General features: G+C 46.8%; 1 protein-coding gene across 1 annotated transcript in view; it reads left to right on the forward strand.

The window, feature by feature from the left end:
* Positions 1-13,175: 13,175 nt before the first annotated feature.
* The window catches only part of Tmem94 (transmembrane protein 94), a 36,618-nt gene continuing 34,888 nt past the window's right edge, over positions 13,176-14,905 (forward strand). The window contains exon 1 of the mRNA XM_028889619.2: positions 13,176-13,290. The gene's annotated coding sequence lies outside the window, so the exon portion shown is untranslated. The remainder of the gene's footprint in view (positions 13,291-14,905) is intronic.

Consider the following 14,905-nt stretch of genomic DNA (forward strand, 5'->3'; position numbering starts at 1 on the left):
TTCTCTATTGAAATTCCCTCCTCCCATGAGGCTCTGTCTTGCCAGCTGCCCCCACCCCCCAAAAAAATAATGGTTTTGGTTGCAGGAACTATAGCTGTCACCCTGCATGGACCAGATGCCTCACTGACAAAGAGCACTCCATGCAGGATGTTTTATTATTCCTTTGATGTCTTCCATCCTGTTTTGACTAGCATGGCTCCCTTTACAGATGAGTCAGTGTTCTGCTGGACTGGGAGGAAGCTGGCTACCTCTTCCCATCAACATACCTGCCAGGTTAGAGCAGCTGAGCCTTAGAGGGCCCACGCTTGGTGGCAACTATGCAGAAACAGCTCCCGTAGCACAGGGGAATCCCTCCGATTTTCTTTTCTTTCTTTCTAAAGAATTTTCTGGAGGGTCTTAGGTTCTTATGGCAGTTGCTGGTTTCCAGATAAATTGGCTGCTTTCAGAGTCTCCCACAACCCCACAGGTGCAGTTACTGATCCAACAGTATTGATCGAGATACGGAACACATCCCTGTATCTCTTTTCAATGAACCAGCTGCCCAAAGAAGGGGCCTAAGTGGCCACTGTTGGAGAATATTAATTTAACTGTGTAAGGTGTGTTACATTTGTTTACACTGCAGAATATTACTTAACTGTGTGAAGGCATGCTACTTTTGTTTATGCTGTATTTGTCTAACAGTGTGAGGCTGTGTGGTTAACTATGTAAAGATGTGTTGCATTTGTTTCACTTGCCTGCCTAAGGCACCTGACTGGTCTAATAAAGAGCTGAACGGCCAATAGCTGGGTAGAGAAAGGATAGGCAGGGCTGGCTTCCAGAGAGAATAAACAGGAGGAGAAATCTAGGCTTGAGAGAGAAGAGAGAGAACAAGAGAAGAAGAAAGGAGAGAAGGAGGGAGACACCGGGGGCCAGAAGCCAGGCAGGCTCCAGCCAGACGTGGAGACGAAGTGGAAGTAAGAGACACAGAAGGAAGGTGGTGAGCCTGGAGGCAAAAGGGGGATAAAGAGACACAGGTTGGCTTAAGTTAAAAGAGCTAGCCAGAAACGAGCCTAAGCTAGGCTGAGCATTCAAAACTAGTAAGTCAGCCGGGCGGTGGTGGCGCACGCCTTTAATCCCAGCACTGGGGAGGTAGAGCCAGGCGGATCTCTGTGAGTTCGAGGCCAGCTTGGGCTACAGAGTGAGTTCCAGAAAAGGTGCCAAAGCTACACAGAGAAACCCTGTCTCGAAAAAACAAAACAAGGGGCTGGAGAGATGGCTCAGCGGTTAAGAGCACTGACTGTTCTTCCAGAAGACCTGGGTTCAATTCCCAGCACCGACATGGCAGTTACAATTGTCTGTAACTCTAACATCTGACACCCTCACACAGACATATATGCAAGCAAGACACTAATGTACATTAAATAAATAAAGAAAAAACAAAACAAACAACAACAAAAACCTAGTAAGTCTCCCTGTCATGATTTGGGAGTTGATTGATGGTCCTCAAAAGAAAACATGATATAAGCCACCTCTACAAAAGGGCGGGAGAGATGCAAGAGATGTCAGTACTTAGTAGAAAAGAAGTAGCAACTAGGTGGGTGTGGTGGTGCACCCCTTTAATCCTAGCACTCACAAGGCAGAGGCAGGTGGATCTCCGAGTTTGAGGCCAGCCTGGTCTACAGAGTGAGTTCCAGGACAGCCAGGGCTACACAGAGAAACCCTGTTTTGGAAAAAACCAAACCAACCAACCAACCAAACAAACAAAAAAACACCCCAAAGAACACAAACAGTTTTGAATCCCATGTCATAGTCTTTTGCTCTGAAACCCTCTGTCATTTCCACGTTTGAGACTCTAAATCACTTCCACATTGCTTCACACTTTGCTCTCCACCCCCTTTCTCTTCCAATTAAAAAATTTATGTGTATTTATTCATTTTTAGATTTATTGATTTTTATCTCGATGAGTGTTTTTGCTTGCATGGATGTCTGTGCACCACATGCATGCCTTGTGCCTGTGGAAGTCAGAAGAGGACATTGGATCTTCTGGAACAGGAGTTATAGTTGGTTGAGAGCCACCATGTAGGTGCTGGGAATCAATCCAACCTGGGTCCCCTGCAAGAACAACAAGTGCTTTCAAATGTTGAGTCATCTCACCAGTCCCTGAGGGGCATTAATTTTTTTTTTACACTTATGTGTATTTGAGCACACTTTTGTATATGCCACAATGCTCATGAGGAGGTCAGAAGACAATTTGTGGATGTTGATGCTCTCCTACTGTGTGGGTCCAGGGAATCGAACTCAGGTCATCAGGCTTGATGGCAAGTATCTTTTTTTTTTTTAATTTATTTACTTTTTATTTATATGCATTGATGTTTTGCCTGCAGGTATGTCTATATGAGAGTGTCATGTCAGATCTTGGAGTTACAGTGCTGAGCATGTGGGTGCTGGGATTTGAACCTAGGTCCTCTGGAAGAGCAGTCAGTACCCTTAACCGCTGAGCCATCTCTTCAGCCCTCAATGGCAAGTGTCTTAGCCCACTGAGCCATCTCACCAGCCCCTTGGGAGTGATTTTTTATCTACTTACTGCTGTGTTCGATACTCCTGCACACACACACACACACACACACACACACACACACACACACACACAGAGCTTTGAAATTCTTTACTCGAGTAAGAATTACCATAAGAAATGACAATCATGACAAAGAGTTGATCATTTTGTGTTGTATTACCTGCTGTCAGATTGCCCAGCAAAGATATTCTCACACTGCACACTGCAATCAGTAAGTCACATGTGAATGTGCCCCCCCCCCCGTTTCACCACAGCCTCAGCATTATTCAATTTTATTATTTCACGTGACTCAAGAAACAGGAAACGGACTCTGTGTTCTTTTCAGTTCGATGCTTTTTCTTTTATTAGGAAAATAAAATCTTTCCCTCCTCCAAAACAACTTCTTACATTTGCTTTCTTGTCTCAACTGTCTGCTTGTGTCCTTTGATCATGTGACCCATCCTTTCAAAGAGCCTGAAAGTGTCTGGAACTTTGGCTGTGACAACAGGCAGAGGATCATCAACTCTCACAGCACGTGGATCCTCACCCTGCTGTTTCTGGCCAGGGGCATTGCAGCACGAAGACCTCTAATATACACAAAGATTTTTATTTATGAGTGTGTGTGTGAGTGTGTGCCATGTAAGGTGCTCGTGAAAGCCAGAAGAGGGTGTCAGAGTTATAGGTGGAGCTGGAGTTACCGGTGTTTGTGAGCCACCTGAGTGCCTGAAGCCACAAGCAGGTCCTCGGGAAGAGCAGCCAGAGCTCTTACCTGCTGAGCCATTCCTCCGGTTGCTGGCACAAAGGTCTTCGCCATCCTCATTTCCTCCTGACACCTTTAAGCAAATGACTAGGTGGAAACGATGGTGCTCAGTGGGCGGGAGGAGGGGCTGGTTTCAGCTTGCAGGTGCTTCAGCATGTCGCTCCTCGCTAAAATCCTGAATCAGGCCTGAATCACTCATGGCTTCTGACTCACTTAACTCCATCTGGGTGAAGTCCTAGAAAAGGGTACGTTCTCGAGCAGATGCCCTGTTTATCTTTTTTTTTTTTTTTTTTTCTTTTTGAGACATGGTCTCACTATGTAGCCCAAGCTGGCCTCAAACTCAAAATCCTCCTGCCTCAGCCTTCCGAGTGTGTGGATCACAGGCATGTGCCCTACACCTGACTTGTCCAGTTTACTCCTGCTTTTCTTTTCTCCTTTCTTCCTTCCTTCCCTTCCCTCCCCACCTCTTTCCCTCCCTCTTTCTTTCCTTATGTGAATACAGGTATACACAGGTTCCACAGCACAAATATGGAGGCAGAAGAATCACTTCCCATCTCCGTCTTGTTGAGGTTGGATTTCTCTTGTTTTTCTGTTGAGCTGTGTTTTCCAGACTAGCTGGTTCATGAGCCTCTGGGCAATTCTTTCTTCACCTCCTATCTCCCTGCTAGGCTTATGGTCCTGCACCACAGCATCCAGTTTTTACCTGGGTCAACAGGCTGATGTGGCTTGCACTTTAATCTGGTGTGAGCCATCCCTCCAGACTAATGATCTGTTTTTCTGTTGGTTTTGACATGATCTCTACATAGTCCAGGTTGGCCTGGAACTCAGTATGTTGATCAGGCTTGCCTCTAACAGATTCACCCACCTCTGCCTCCCTAGTGCTGAGATTAAAGGAATTTGCCACCACTCAAAAATACTTTGTGTTTGAGATGTGGGAATTCAATATATTGCTCAAGCTGGCTGCAAACTCCTGGGCTCAATTGATCACCCTATCTTAGTCCCCCAAGTGCTGAAACTAGAGGCACATGCCAATGTAACCAACTTATTGTTTAGTACTTTTGCTCTATGTTAGCCTTTTCCAGGTAGCTTGGTGCAGGATGCAGATAGCTTCTGTCATAATTGAGGTGATAATGAGGCCCAGAGTTTAAGAACCATTCCACCGTTTTTCTATCTAAGACTTACTTCAAATCAGCCATTAGGTTTTGCTCAATAGCTCTTGGGTGCATCTATGTCTTACCACCCAGGCTGCTGCCACCTCAGCATAGGTCCAGACGGCTACCCTGCTGCTCAGCCAACCCTCCCACCCCAGCTTCCCTACACTGTTCTTGCTTTCCTGCAATCCATTTTTTACACCCAGCCTGAGTATTTTTATAAATGCCAATCATAGCATGCTTAAAGTCTTCCCACCACCTTTTGATGTTCTCAGAATAGAGTTCAAAATCCTTGACATGGGATGAAAGGGCTAATGTGGCTGCATCCAGACTTCTCCAGCTTCTAGAAACTTCCTTGGGTGTTTGGGTCAGGTGGGGATCTCCTTCAGTTCCTCAAACTTTCCTTCCATCATGTGACCATCACTGGTGCTGGATTCTCTGTTGGGAATGGCCATCTTCCTTCCCTTAGATAACGTAGAGTCACCATAAACAACACTGCTTCCAGAAAGCCACAGCCACTCAAAGGAACAGACCCAGCAGATTGTTACCATGCTTCTTTACAGCACTCTGCACACATGCTATGATGGGACGGACCATTTGCTTGCTTAAGGGGCTATCGCTTCCACCAGAATATTAATAAGCAGACAATAGAGTGCCTCTCCGTTTTGTTCACTACAGTATTCCCAGTGTCTCCTCTCTTGCTGGCACTTACCAGTGACACTAAATGTATACTAATTGAACGAGTGACAGGTGGGTCAACAAAGCATCATGTCACCGGTCAGTGTTTTTCAACGCCAAGGATGGAACCCAGGGCCTCAGCTATGCTAGCAAAGTGCTCAGCTCCTCAGCCACACCTCAGCCCTTATTGATCAGCTTTGTGCATACTTCTTTTTTTGTTTGTTTTGTTTTTGATTTTTTGAGATAGAGTTTTTCTGTATAAGAGTCCTAGCTGTCCTGGAACTCGCTCTGTAGACCAGGCTGGCCTCAAACTCACAAAGATTCACCTGCCTCTGCCTCCCAAGTGCTGGGATTAAAGGTGTGGGCCACCACCGCCTGACTTGTGTATACTTCTTAAAGAGATGTGTGGTATTGTATTCCCCCAAATATTGTGCATGCTAATAAACTTATCTGGGGTCAGAGACAGAACAGCCACAATATTAAACATAAAGGATAGGCAGTGGTAGCACATGCCTTTAATCTTAGCATTCCAGAGGCAGAAATCCATGTGTTCAAGGATACAGACAAGCATGGTGACTCATCATGCCTTTAATCCCAGGGAGTGGTGGTAGAGAGCAGAAAGATATATAAGGCGTGAGGACCAGAAACTAGAAGCATTTGACTGGCTAAGCATTTGGCTGGTTAAGCTTTCAGGCTTTGGAGCAACACAGTTCAGCTGAGATTCACTCTGGATGAGGACTCAGAGGCTTCCAGTCTGAGGAAACAGGATCAGCTGAGGAATTGGCAAGGTGAGGTGGCTGTGGCTTGTTCTGCATCTGATCTACCAGCATTGACCCCAATAACTGACCTCAGGTTTGATTTTATTAATAAGAACTTTTAAGACTCATGCTACAGAGATGTATATTATTATTATTATTATTGTGTGTGTGTGTATGTGTGTGTGTGTGTGTGTGAGAGAGAGAGAGAGAGAGAGAGAGAGAGAGAGAGAGAGAGAGAGAGAGGGGAGGGAGAGGGAGAGGGAGAGAGGGAGGGAAGGAGGGAGGGAGGGAGGGAGAGAGAATATGTACATACCTGCCCACAGAGGCTGGAAGAGGGCATTGGATCCCCTGGAGCTAAGTTATAGGCAGTTGTGAGCCACCCGCTGTGGGTGTTAGAAACCAAACTCTGGTTCTCTGGAGAGCAGCAAGTGATCTTAACATCTGAGCCATTTCTCCAGCCTCTTGTATATGTTTTGGGTGGTTTGAGTTCCTGGGGTTTGAACCCAGGACCTCATGCATGCGGAGGCAAGCACTCTACCACTGAGCTATGCACCCAAACCTCACTGGTCAGTTTTGAAAGGGTCGTTCCACTGATTTAACAGCACTCAAGCCTTGTATTTTGACGTCATGAGACATTCACTTTCCAACTACGTCTTATGATTCCTGGGCCGCACAGAGGAGAAAGCATAGTTCTCTGTTTAGCAAACTGAGCTGAAGGCATTGGGTGCTCCTCAGGCTAGTCTGACGGAGGCATGTCACCCAGACTAGGTCGCCTATGTTGAAGGCATTTTCCTCTTCTCCCTCCCATATTTTTCATCTTCTTTTTGCTTTATATACTTGCACCTCCTTTTGTTTTAAGGAGAGAGGACATGGTTTATATTTATATATTTAGGGAGAAGGAGGCAGCGGACATGAAGGAACAAAGATGCTAGAGTGGGGAAAAACTGCGTGCCACCAGTCTAGACACGACACAACCATGTGCCACCAGTCTAGACACAACCATCTGCAACAAAAACCAAGTTGGCATCCAAGAATAGTTGCCAAGCAACTTCGAATGCCATCATGTTTTCTGGAGGAAAATGTCAAAGCTAGAATGACATAAATTCATGTGCTGCCATGTGGATGCTGGGATCCCATCCTGAGTTCCCTGTGAGAGCAGCCAGTGCTCTGGCCAACCTCCTTGGTTCTGAAATTGTTTAACAGCACCAGCGTAACATCTAAAGGAACTTCATTTTACCTAATCAGCCAGAATGCTTTTCACTCTGTCCTAAGGCCTCTTTTTCTCCCTCTAAACGTCCTCCAACTCTGCCATACTTCAGACCATTCTGGCCCCTCCCTCCCTCCCCTTCTCCACTTTCTTTCTTTTTGTGAGATAAAGTCTCAGGTAGGCCAGGCTGGCCTTGCACTCACTGTGTCGCTGAAGGATGACCTTGAACGTCTCATTCTCCTGCCCCTACCTCCAAAGTGCTAGTATCACTGGTCTGCACCAGCATGTCCGGCTTATGGGGTGCTTGGGACAAAACCAGGCTTCGTTTATGCTAGGCAAGTACTCTACCAACCGAGCTATACCCACAGCGCTCTTCCTTCTTCTAAAACACACCCTCCTCTTGCATCGTGTGCACACTTGTCCCAGCACTTGGAAATGCTGGCAGGAGGATCAGGAAGGAGTTCATGTCACCTTAGGCGTAGTAAGTTGGAGGCCAGCCTGGGCTACAGTATGAACGCCCCCAAAACCCAATAACGTGCAGGGTGTGGTGCTTGCCAATAATCCCCGTACCTGGGAGGCAGAGGCAGGCAGATCTCTGTAAGTTCAAAGCTAGCCTGGTCTGCACAGCAAATTTCAGGACATCTAGAGCTACGCTACCCTGTCTCAAAACAAACAAAAACAAACAAAAAACCAAAATCAACAATGCAAGCCTGATTACCTGAGTTCAGTTCCCAAAGGGGAAGAGGAGAAAGGACTCTTAAGTTGTCTTTTGACTTCTAAACACATAACATGGTTCCCACACACCCCCCAAAATAATAAAAAAATTTTAAGAATCATCACCACAGTCAAGGCATGGTGACGCACACCTTTTATCCCAGGACTCAGGAGGCAAAGGCAGGTGGATCTCTGGGAATTTGAGGCCAGCCTGGTCTACAAAGTGAGTTCCAGGCCAGACAAAGGCACACAGAGAGACTGTCTTTAAAAAACAGACAAACAACAAAACAAAAGCAAAAATCATCACCATATCAAAAATATCAGTGACGTTCCCCCCTTTGGAAACAACTCCCCAAACACCTCATCTATCTGCTAGTACCTGCCTCCATCAGATGGGAGGAGGGAAAGGAACCGCATATTTATGCATTATTAATATTCTCTTCTGCCAAAGGTATAACCCATGTGGAAAGCAAGGTGATACAATTATCCACAGGCAATTGTGAGAAAACAGAGGGACAGAGCCTACCAGATCTGAAAGGGTGATAAGGAGCCAACTGGGAAACAAGGAGGCCAGGAAGGGCATTGCACTAGCCAGGACTCAAGATGGGAGTAGCATTTGAGATTAGAACGTGGGGGACGGTTTTTACTTTTTAAAATTATTTTGGAGGCATGTGGGAACCATGTTATGTGTTGAGAAGTCAAAAGACAAGAGTCCATTTTCTTCCTCCACTGTGGGTTGTGAGAACACAGGGGTGGCTCCTTCTAAGAATGCTGAGGGGGAAAAAGAGACAGTTGAAAAATCTCCACTGGAAGGCCTTGGGCCTCTTCCCAGGGATATCCTAGAGAGACTAGAGATGCTTCAGAAAAATGGAGGATTGTACAGTTAGTTGCTTGAAATGGCTAGATTAAAAAGACATGGCCAAAAGACCCTCAGAGGCTTGGAAAAGCTATCCAAGGTGCTTTAGAGTATGTTGTTGGCATGTTTGGGTTTGAGCCATTTACTCTTTCAGCAAGTTTTTATGGGTGTCAGGGGCAAAGGGAGGGTTTCACAGCCCTTTAAACTGGCAGGCAACCAGTTCAAGTTCACTGAAGTGATGTTCAGAAAGTCTAAATGGTGCCCAGGCATGTGTGGTCCAGAGGGACCAAGGAAGGGTGTGGTGGTACACACTTTTAACCCCAGCCCTTGGAAGGCAGAGGCAGGGGGATCCCTGTGAGTTTGAGGCCAGCCCAGTCTACATAGTGAGTTCCAGGCCAACTAGGGCTATATAGAGACCCTGTCTCAAAAAATAATAATAATAATAATATATGAAGTAGGGCAGTGTATTGGCTAGTCTTAAGTTAACTTGACACAAGCTAGAGTCACCAGAGAGAAAAAAGACTCAGTTGAGAAACTGCCTCCATAAGATCAGGCTGTAGGCAAGCCTATAGGACACTTTCTCAATTAGTGATTGATTCAGGGGCGCTCAGTCCATTGTGGGTGATGCCTCCCTGGGCTGATGGTTCTGGGTTCTATAAGAAAGCAGGCTAGGCTGGAGAGATGGCTCAGAGGTTAAGAGCACTGACTGCTCTTCCAGAGGTCCTGAGTTCAATTCCCAGCAACCACATGGTGGCTCACAACCATCTATAGTGGGATTTGATGCCCCCTTCTGGTGTACATGCAGATAGAGCACTCATATACACACAAAAGTAAATAAATCTTAAAAAATAAACCAAAAAAAGTAGGTTGAGCAAGCCAGTTACCCCTCCAAGGCTTCTGCAACAGCTCCTGCCTCCAGGGCACTGCCCTGCTTGGATTCTTGTCCTGACTTCCTTTGATGACAAACTGTGACGTGTAACTGTAAGCTGAAAAAACCTTTTCTCTCAAGTTTCTTTGGTCAGGGTGTTTTATCCCAGCAATAGTAACTCAAGTTAAGATAAATTGGTATCAGAAGTGGGGTACTGCTGTGACAGACCTGACCATGTTCTTTGGGGAGGACCGTGGGAGGACCGTGGGAGGACGGTGGGAGGACGGTGGGACTGGGGACTAGAAAAGCCATTGGTTATTGGGAGCTGAGCGGACTGGTCTCTAGAGTTTGGAAGGAATGCTGAGAGCAGTGCAGATGATGGAGGCCTGGCCTGGGAGGTTTCAGAGGAAGCCAAGATCCTACCAGGCCTTTTGTGTGAAGAATCTGTGATTCCAGTCAGCTGGAGCTGAAGGATCAGCTGTGATTACCAAGAGACCAGAACCACTAAAGTTAAACCTTTGTGTTGTATATTTTGTTTGTGTTCTGACAAATAAAACTTGCCCGGAGATCAGAGGGCGCAGCTAGTCATTAGTTAACCATAGAGGCCAGGCAGTGGTGGCACACACCTTTAATGCCAGCACTCGGGAGGTGGAGACAGATCTCAGCTCCCCATTTGGTCTGAGGATTTGTAGAGGTAACAAGTCTCTAGTGGCTGCTGCTCTGCTTCTCTGATCTTTCAGTTTTTACCCCAGATCTGACTATGGGTTTTTATTTAAGAAGACTAGTTAGGATTGCGCTTCACCTTTGCTTTGCGGGGACAATGGACGATGATCAGCTAGTGGCGGAAGAATCAGCTGTGGTTAAGAAGAGACCAGCATCACTGAGGTAAAATCTTCCGTGAAGTGTTCCCTCAAAGTCAGAACATAGAAGCTGTGTTCCAGAAGCAGCTGAGGTTGTACCTTATGCTGGCAGCTGAACTTGGCAGTGTTAAATGTTTTGAAGGCATGAAGGGGTCATGCAGAGAATTTGAGGCTTGGCACCATGAAGAGAACCTAGAAGAGGCTATTGGTGAAGGTGCAGCCTTGTTGCTACAGAGGACCCAGCATTTTGCCAGTACCATAGGATGACCACCAAGAACAGCAGCAGCCTTGGGATGGAGCTAGCTGAAGCCTAGAAGACAAGTTGTGTATGTCACAGAGTGTTGAGCCAGGGAAGTGATGCAAGCCCCTTGGAGGAGCCCTGGCTATCCTGGAACTCCATCTGTAGACCAGATAAGATTTGAACTCAGGCCGGGCGGTGGTAGCGCACGCCTTTAATCCTAGCACTCTTTTGGGAGGCAGAGCCAGGCGGATCTCTGTGAGTTCGAGGGCAGCCTGGGCTACCAAGTGAGTTCCAGGAAAGGTGCAAAGCTAAACAGAGAAACCCTGTCTCGAAAACCAAAAAAAAAAAAAAAAAAGATTTGAACTCAGAGATCCACCTGCCTCTGCCTCCTGAGTGCTGGGATTAAAGGCGTGCACCACCACTGCCCAGCTGAATTTGTGAGGACTATGAAACTTTTGAAGTTATTTATGTTTTATATTGTGATATTAATAACATATCTTGGGGATAAATGAGAAATAAAAGATTCTAATTGAAAAGCGATGTATTTGTGTGTCTCATTGACAAGGGGTCAGTTGTGGTGGCTGGTTTTATGTCAACTTGACACAAGCTAGAATCATCAAAGAGGAGGGAGCCCCAACTGAGAAAATGCCTCCATAAGATTGTAGGCAAGACTGCAGGACATTTTCTTAATATGTGATTGATGGGGGAGGACCCAGTCCATTGTGGATGGTGCCATCCCTGTGCTGGTGGTTCTGGGTTCTATAAGAAAGCAGGCTGAGGCTGGGCAGTGGTGGCGCACGCCTTTAAGCCCAGCACTCGGGAGGCAGAGGCAGGAGGCCTCTTGGTCTACAGAGTGAGTTCCAGGACAGCAGGGGCTATACAGAGAAAAAAGTTTAAAAACAAACAGACAAACAAGCAAACAAACAAACAAACAAAAAAGCATACTGAGCAAGCCAGTAAGCAGCACCCCTCCATGGTCTCTGCCTCAGCTCCTGCCTCCAGGTTCCTGCTCTGCTTGAGTTCTTGTTCTGACTTCCTTTGATGATGAATTATGATATGGAAGTGTAAGCTAAATAAACTCTTTCCTCCCCAAGTTTCTTTGTTCAGGTTATTTTATGACAGCAATAGCAACCCTAAGAAAGGCAGGATAATTGTCCAACATTTCCCTAAGGCACCATGTTTTGTAGAATGAGGTGGAAAGACCTAAGACCCAAGCAATTAACCAGTTCTGTTTAACAAACAGGAAGAGTGCTTGGGAAGGAACTGTTAGAGCGAGACTTCCAGACAAGCATGCATGTGCATATTGGCTGTTATTAGCAGGAAAGAAACTTAAAAGCTCAGAGAACCACTGGGCAAAGTTCTCCAGAATTTTTGAGAGTCCACGTGACAGTGAGGCCCGAAAATGCATGCATACCTCCATCATGTTATGAACATCTATGATTAAATGGAGAGATTTAGACTTTTCCATGTAATCTGTAATGATAATCTGCATATATTTATGTTGAAGAAAAGTGACATGATTCTCTGGGTATTTTAGGTAACAGCGGAACTTGCTTAAACAGAGTTTTAAATCAGTAAAAAGGCTTCTTGTCTAGCTGAGAAGAGGAATTTTAATTACATGATTAAATTCATTAATATAAGGAAGAGACTCTTTCTTCCCAGGGCCAGCTATGACCCTATTTTATTTCATAAACAGATTTTTTTTTTAAAAGCAACTCTTCCAGACTTAGATCTCTGGGAAAATGGAAGTAAATACTGACACAGGCTGATTTTGTTTTCCCAAGACAGGATTCCCAGGCGATTTCTCTAATTATCTAGGGGAAAATTTTTTTTTAAACTTGTTTTTCCCTTTAGATTTCAAATGAACCGAGGGTGAAATAACAGTATTGCTTTAGATTCTCCAGCTTTGGCTTGGATACAATATTAGTCCGGAGGGACTTTTAAAAAACAAGGAAGGAGAATTGAAGAAAACAGAGATAAGGCGATCTTGCAAGGGGCTTTTCTAAAAATAAATAAATAAATAAATAAAGGGCGGAAGGTATCGCCTGTCTACGGCTTTAGAACAATTTAGTGGGGCCGGGCGGTGGTGGCGCACGCCTTTAATCCCAGCACTTGGGAGGCAGAGCCAGGCGGATCTCTGTGAGTTCGAGTTTGAGGCCAGCTGGGGCTACCAAGTGAGTTCCAGGAAAGGCCCAAAGCTACACAGAGAAACCCTGTCTCGAAAAACCAAAAAAAAAAAAAAAAAAAACAATTTAGTGGGAAAACTAATGGGGAGGAAATTGTGTGATCGCTTCTAGTCAGATTCTCTACAGCTGAAAACGCGGGAACATGGTGGCTAAAGTAGGAACCAGACTCGTGGGTATCACTTCTTAGCAAGTTATCACATAATTCCGCCAGGCTCCCAGAGGGGCGGCTGAAGCTACAGCTTAGCGCACTATGCAGCTATAGGAACATCAGAAACTGCCGCCATCTCGAATTTCAACCAATCAGCGCTCGGAGCTTTAGCGGGTTGGCCTGCGCCTCTGTTGTCGCGGGAAGGAGGCAAGTCGCATCCGAGCTGCCCGCAACCGACATGGCCGCGGCCCCTGGAGGCGGGGACGCGAAGTGAGGAGGGGGCAGGGAGGGGAGAGGACGCGGGCGAGGAAGACCGGCCCGGGGGCCCCGGTAAGTACGAAAAGGCCCGCGGCCCGAAGTGGGGAGCAGGGGGCGTGGGGCCCGGCCTTCTGCGTCCTCCGAGTTCTTACCCAAGGCGAGGAGTGTCTGGGGTGTGCACCCAGCAAGTGCCGTCAAAGGGGGCATCCCTCTGTCGGGGAGTCGAGGGACCGGCGCCTGCCTCCACGTCCTGGCCGTCCGGCTCCTTCCCTCACGTCCTCCAGGGCCTTTTGTTTTGTTCTTTTCCCTCTCTGTCCTGGTTTGCCCCTTGCCTGCGGTCCCTCGTCAGAAATAAAGGTTGTGTCCAACAAAGAGTCCTTGGCCCGGGTCCGTCGTGGCTGGGCCCTGGGCCAGCGGGCTGCCAATCCTGATGCCACGAGTGTTTATGTGTAGGCCTCTGGGTGTCCCAGCCCAAATAAAGACGGTTGTCACCCGCTGCGCGCGCTGGGCTCGCCAGGGGCCCGAGCTGACGGTGTCTAGAGCGCCCTGCGGGGCGGGCGGGGGGGGGGGCGGCGGTGGAATTTGAGGGACTTTTAGTTCATTGCAAGGCTGCGATGTTGCAGTTGGTGTGAGCTTCCCGGCCTTTAGAGTCGTGGAAAGATTCTTCGGAAGCAACCACAGCACCAAAGCATTGGCAGTTCTGTAAAGCAGTTTGCGTGTTATGCCCCCCAGTTTTCTCTCCTGTGAAACCCCAAAGTCAAAAGCAGAGGTGAGATTCAGTATCTAAAAAGTCAAATAAGAGGGACTGATGGAATAACAATAAAAAAAAAAAAAAGTTGGAGAGTCACTTTCCGAATCAGGCCACTGTACAATGTGAGTTTACGCTGGAGCAGGATGTAGCAGTGCAGATAGAATCCACTAACGCGCCGCAGTGTAATTTCACCTGCCTCCTCAGCTCTAACTTCTGTCAGGTTGTCTCTTGGCAGAATTACAAGCAGGGAAACCTAGATTCTAGGGAGTACTGCAGTGACCAGGGAGGTGAAGTACAAACCATCCCTTTGATAACCAGCCCCCAGATAGTTTGAGAGTTAACTGTCCTGGAATGCCCACTCCTGGGGCGCCCCATTTGGTGTCCAGACCTCATAGATGATTAGACCACAAAAGGCCGACCGGGCAGTGAGATGGAAAGAAAACAGAAAACGCTTGACATTTCTATTTTAAGTGACTACAGAGTGCCAGCTTGCAGGGAAGAGAGTCAGCCTTTTGCAAGGCCTACCTCCCGGAGAAACAAATGAGAAATAAAGGTCACAGTCTTTGGTTCCTCCCTGCTCCTTGCCCCGGAATTGGACTCCAGAATCAATTTCTATACTGTCAAGTGAATACTGCCTACATCCAAGGTATTGCTTAACTCAACCTGGGCTGTCAAGTGTGAGCTGGACAGACCCACAGTGCCTCTAAGGCCATTCCTGATTTTCAAGTGAAAGGCTCCTGATCCCCCTGGCACCCTCCGGTAAACGTGGTTTTTTGTCCTGTTGCTCTGGTGTCTGTGTTATTTCCACCATAGTGTCTTCCGTGGCTGAAAGGACAGGTTTCTTTAAAACTGTTTTAAACCCTAGTTTCCAAAGAGGCCTGGGTGAAGTAGCCGTTAGGCCACTGCTGAAACCGGAATGTTTTCCTTCCGAAAGAA

Source organism: Peromyscus leucopus, chromosome 8b, assembly GCF_004664715.2.
Source record: "Peromyscus leucopus breed LL Stock chromosome 8b, UCI_PerLeu_2.1, whole genome shotgun sequence".
Classification (NCBI taxonomy): domain Eukaryota; kingdom Metazoa; phylum Chordata; class Mammalia; order Rodentia; family Cricetidae; genus Peromyscus; species Peromyscus leucopus.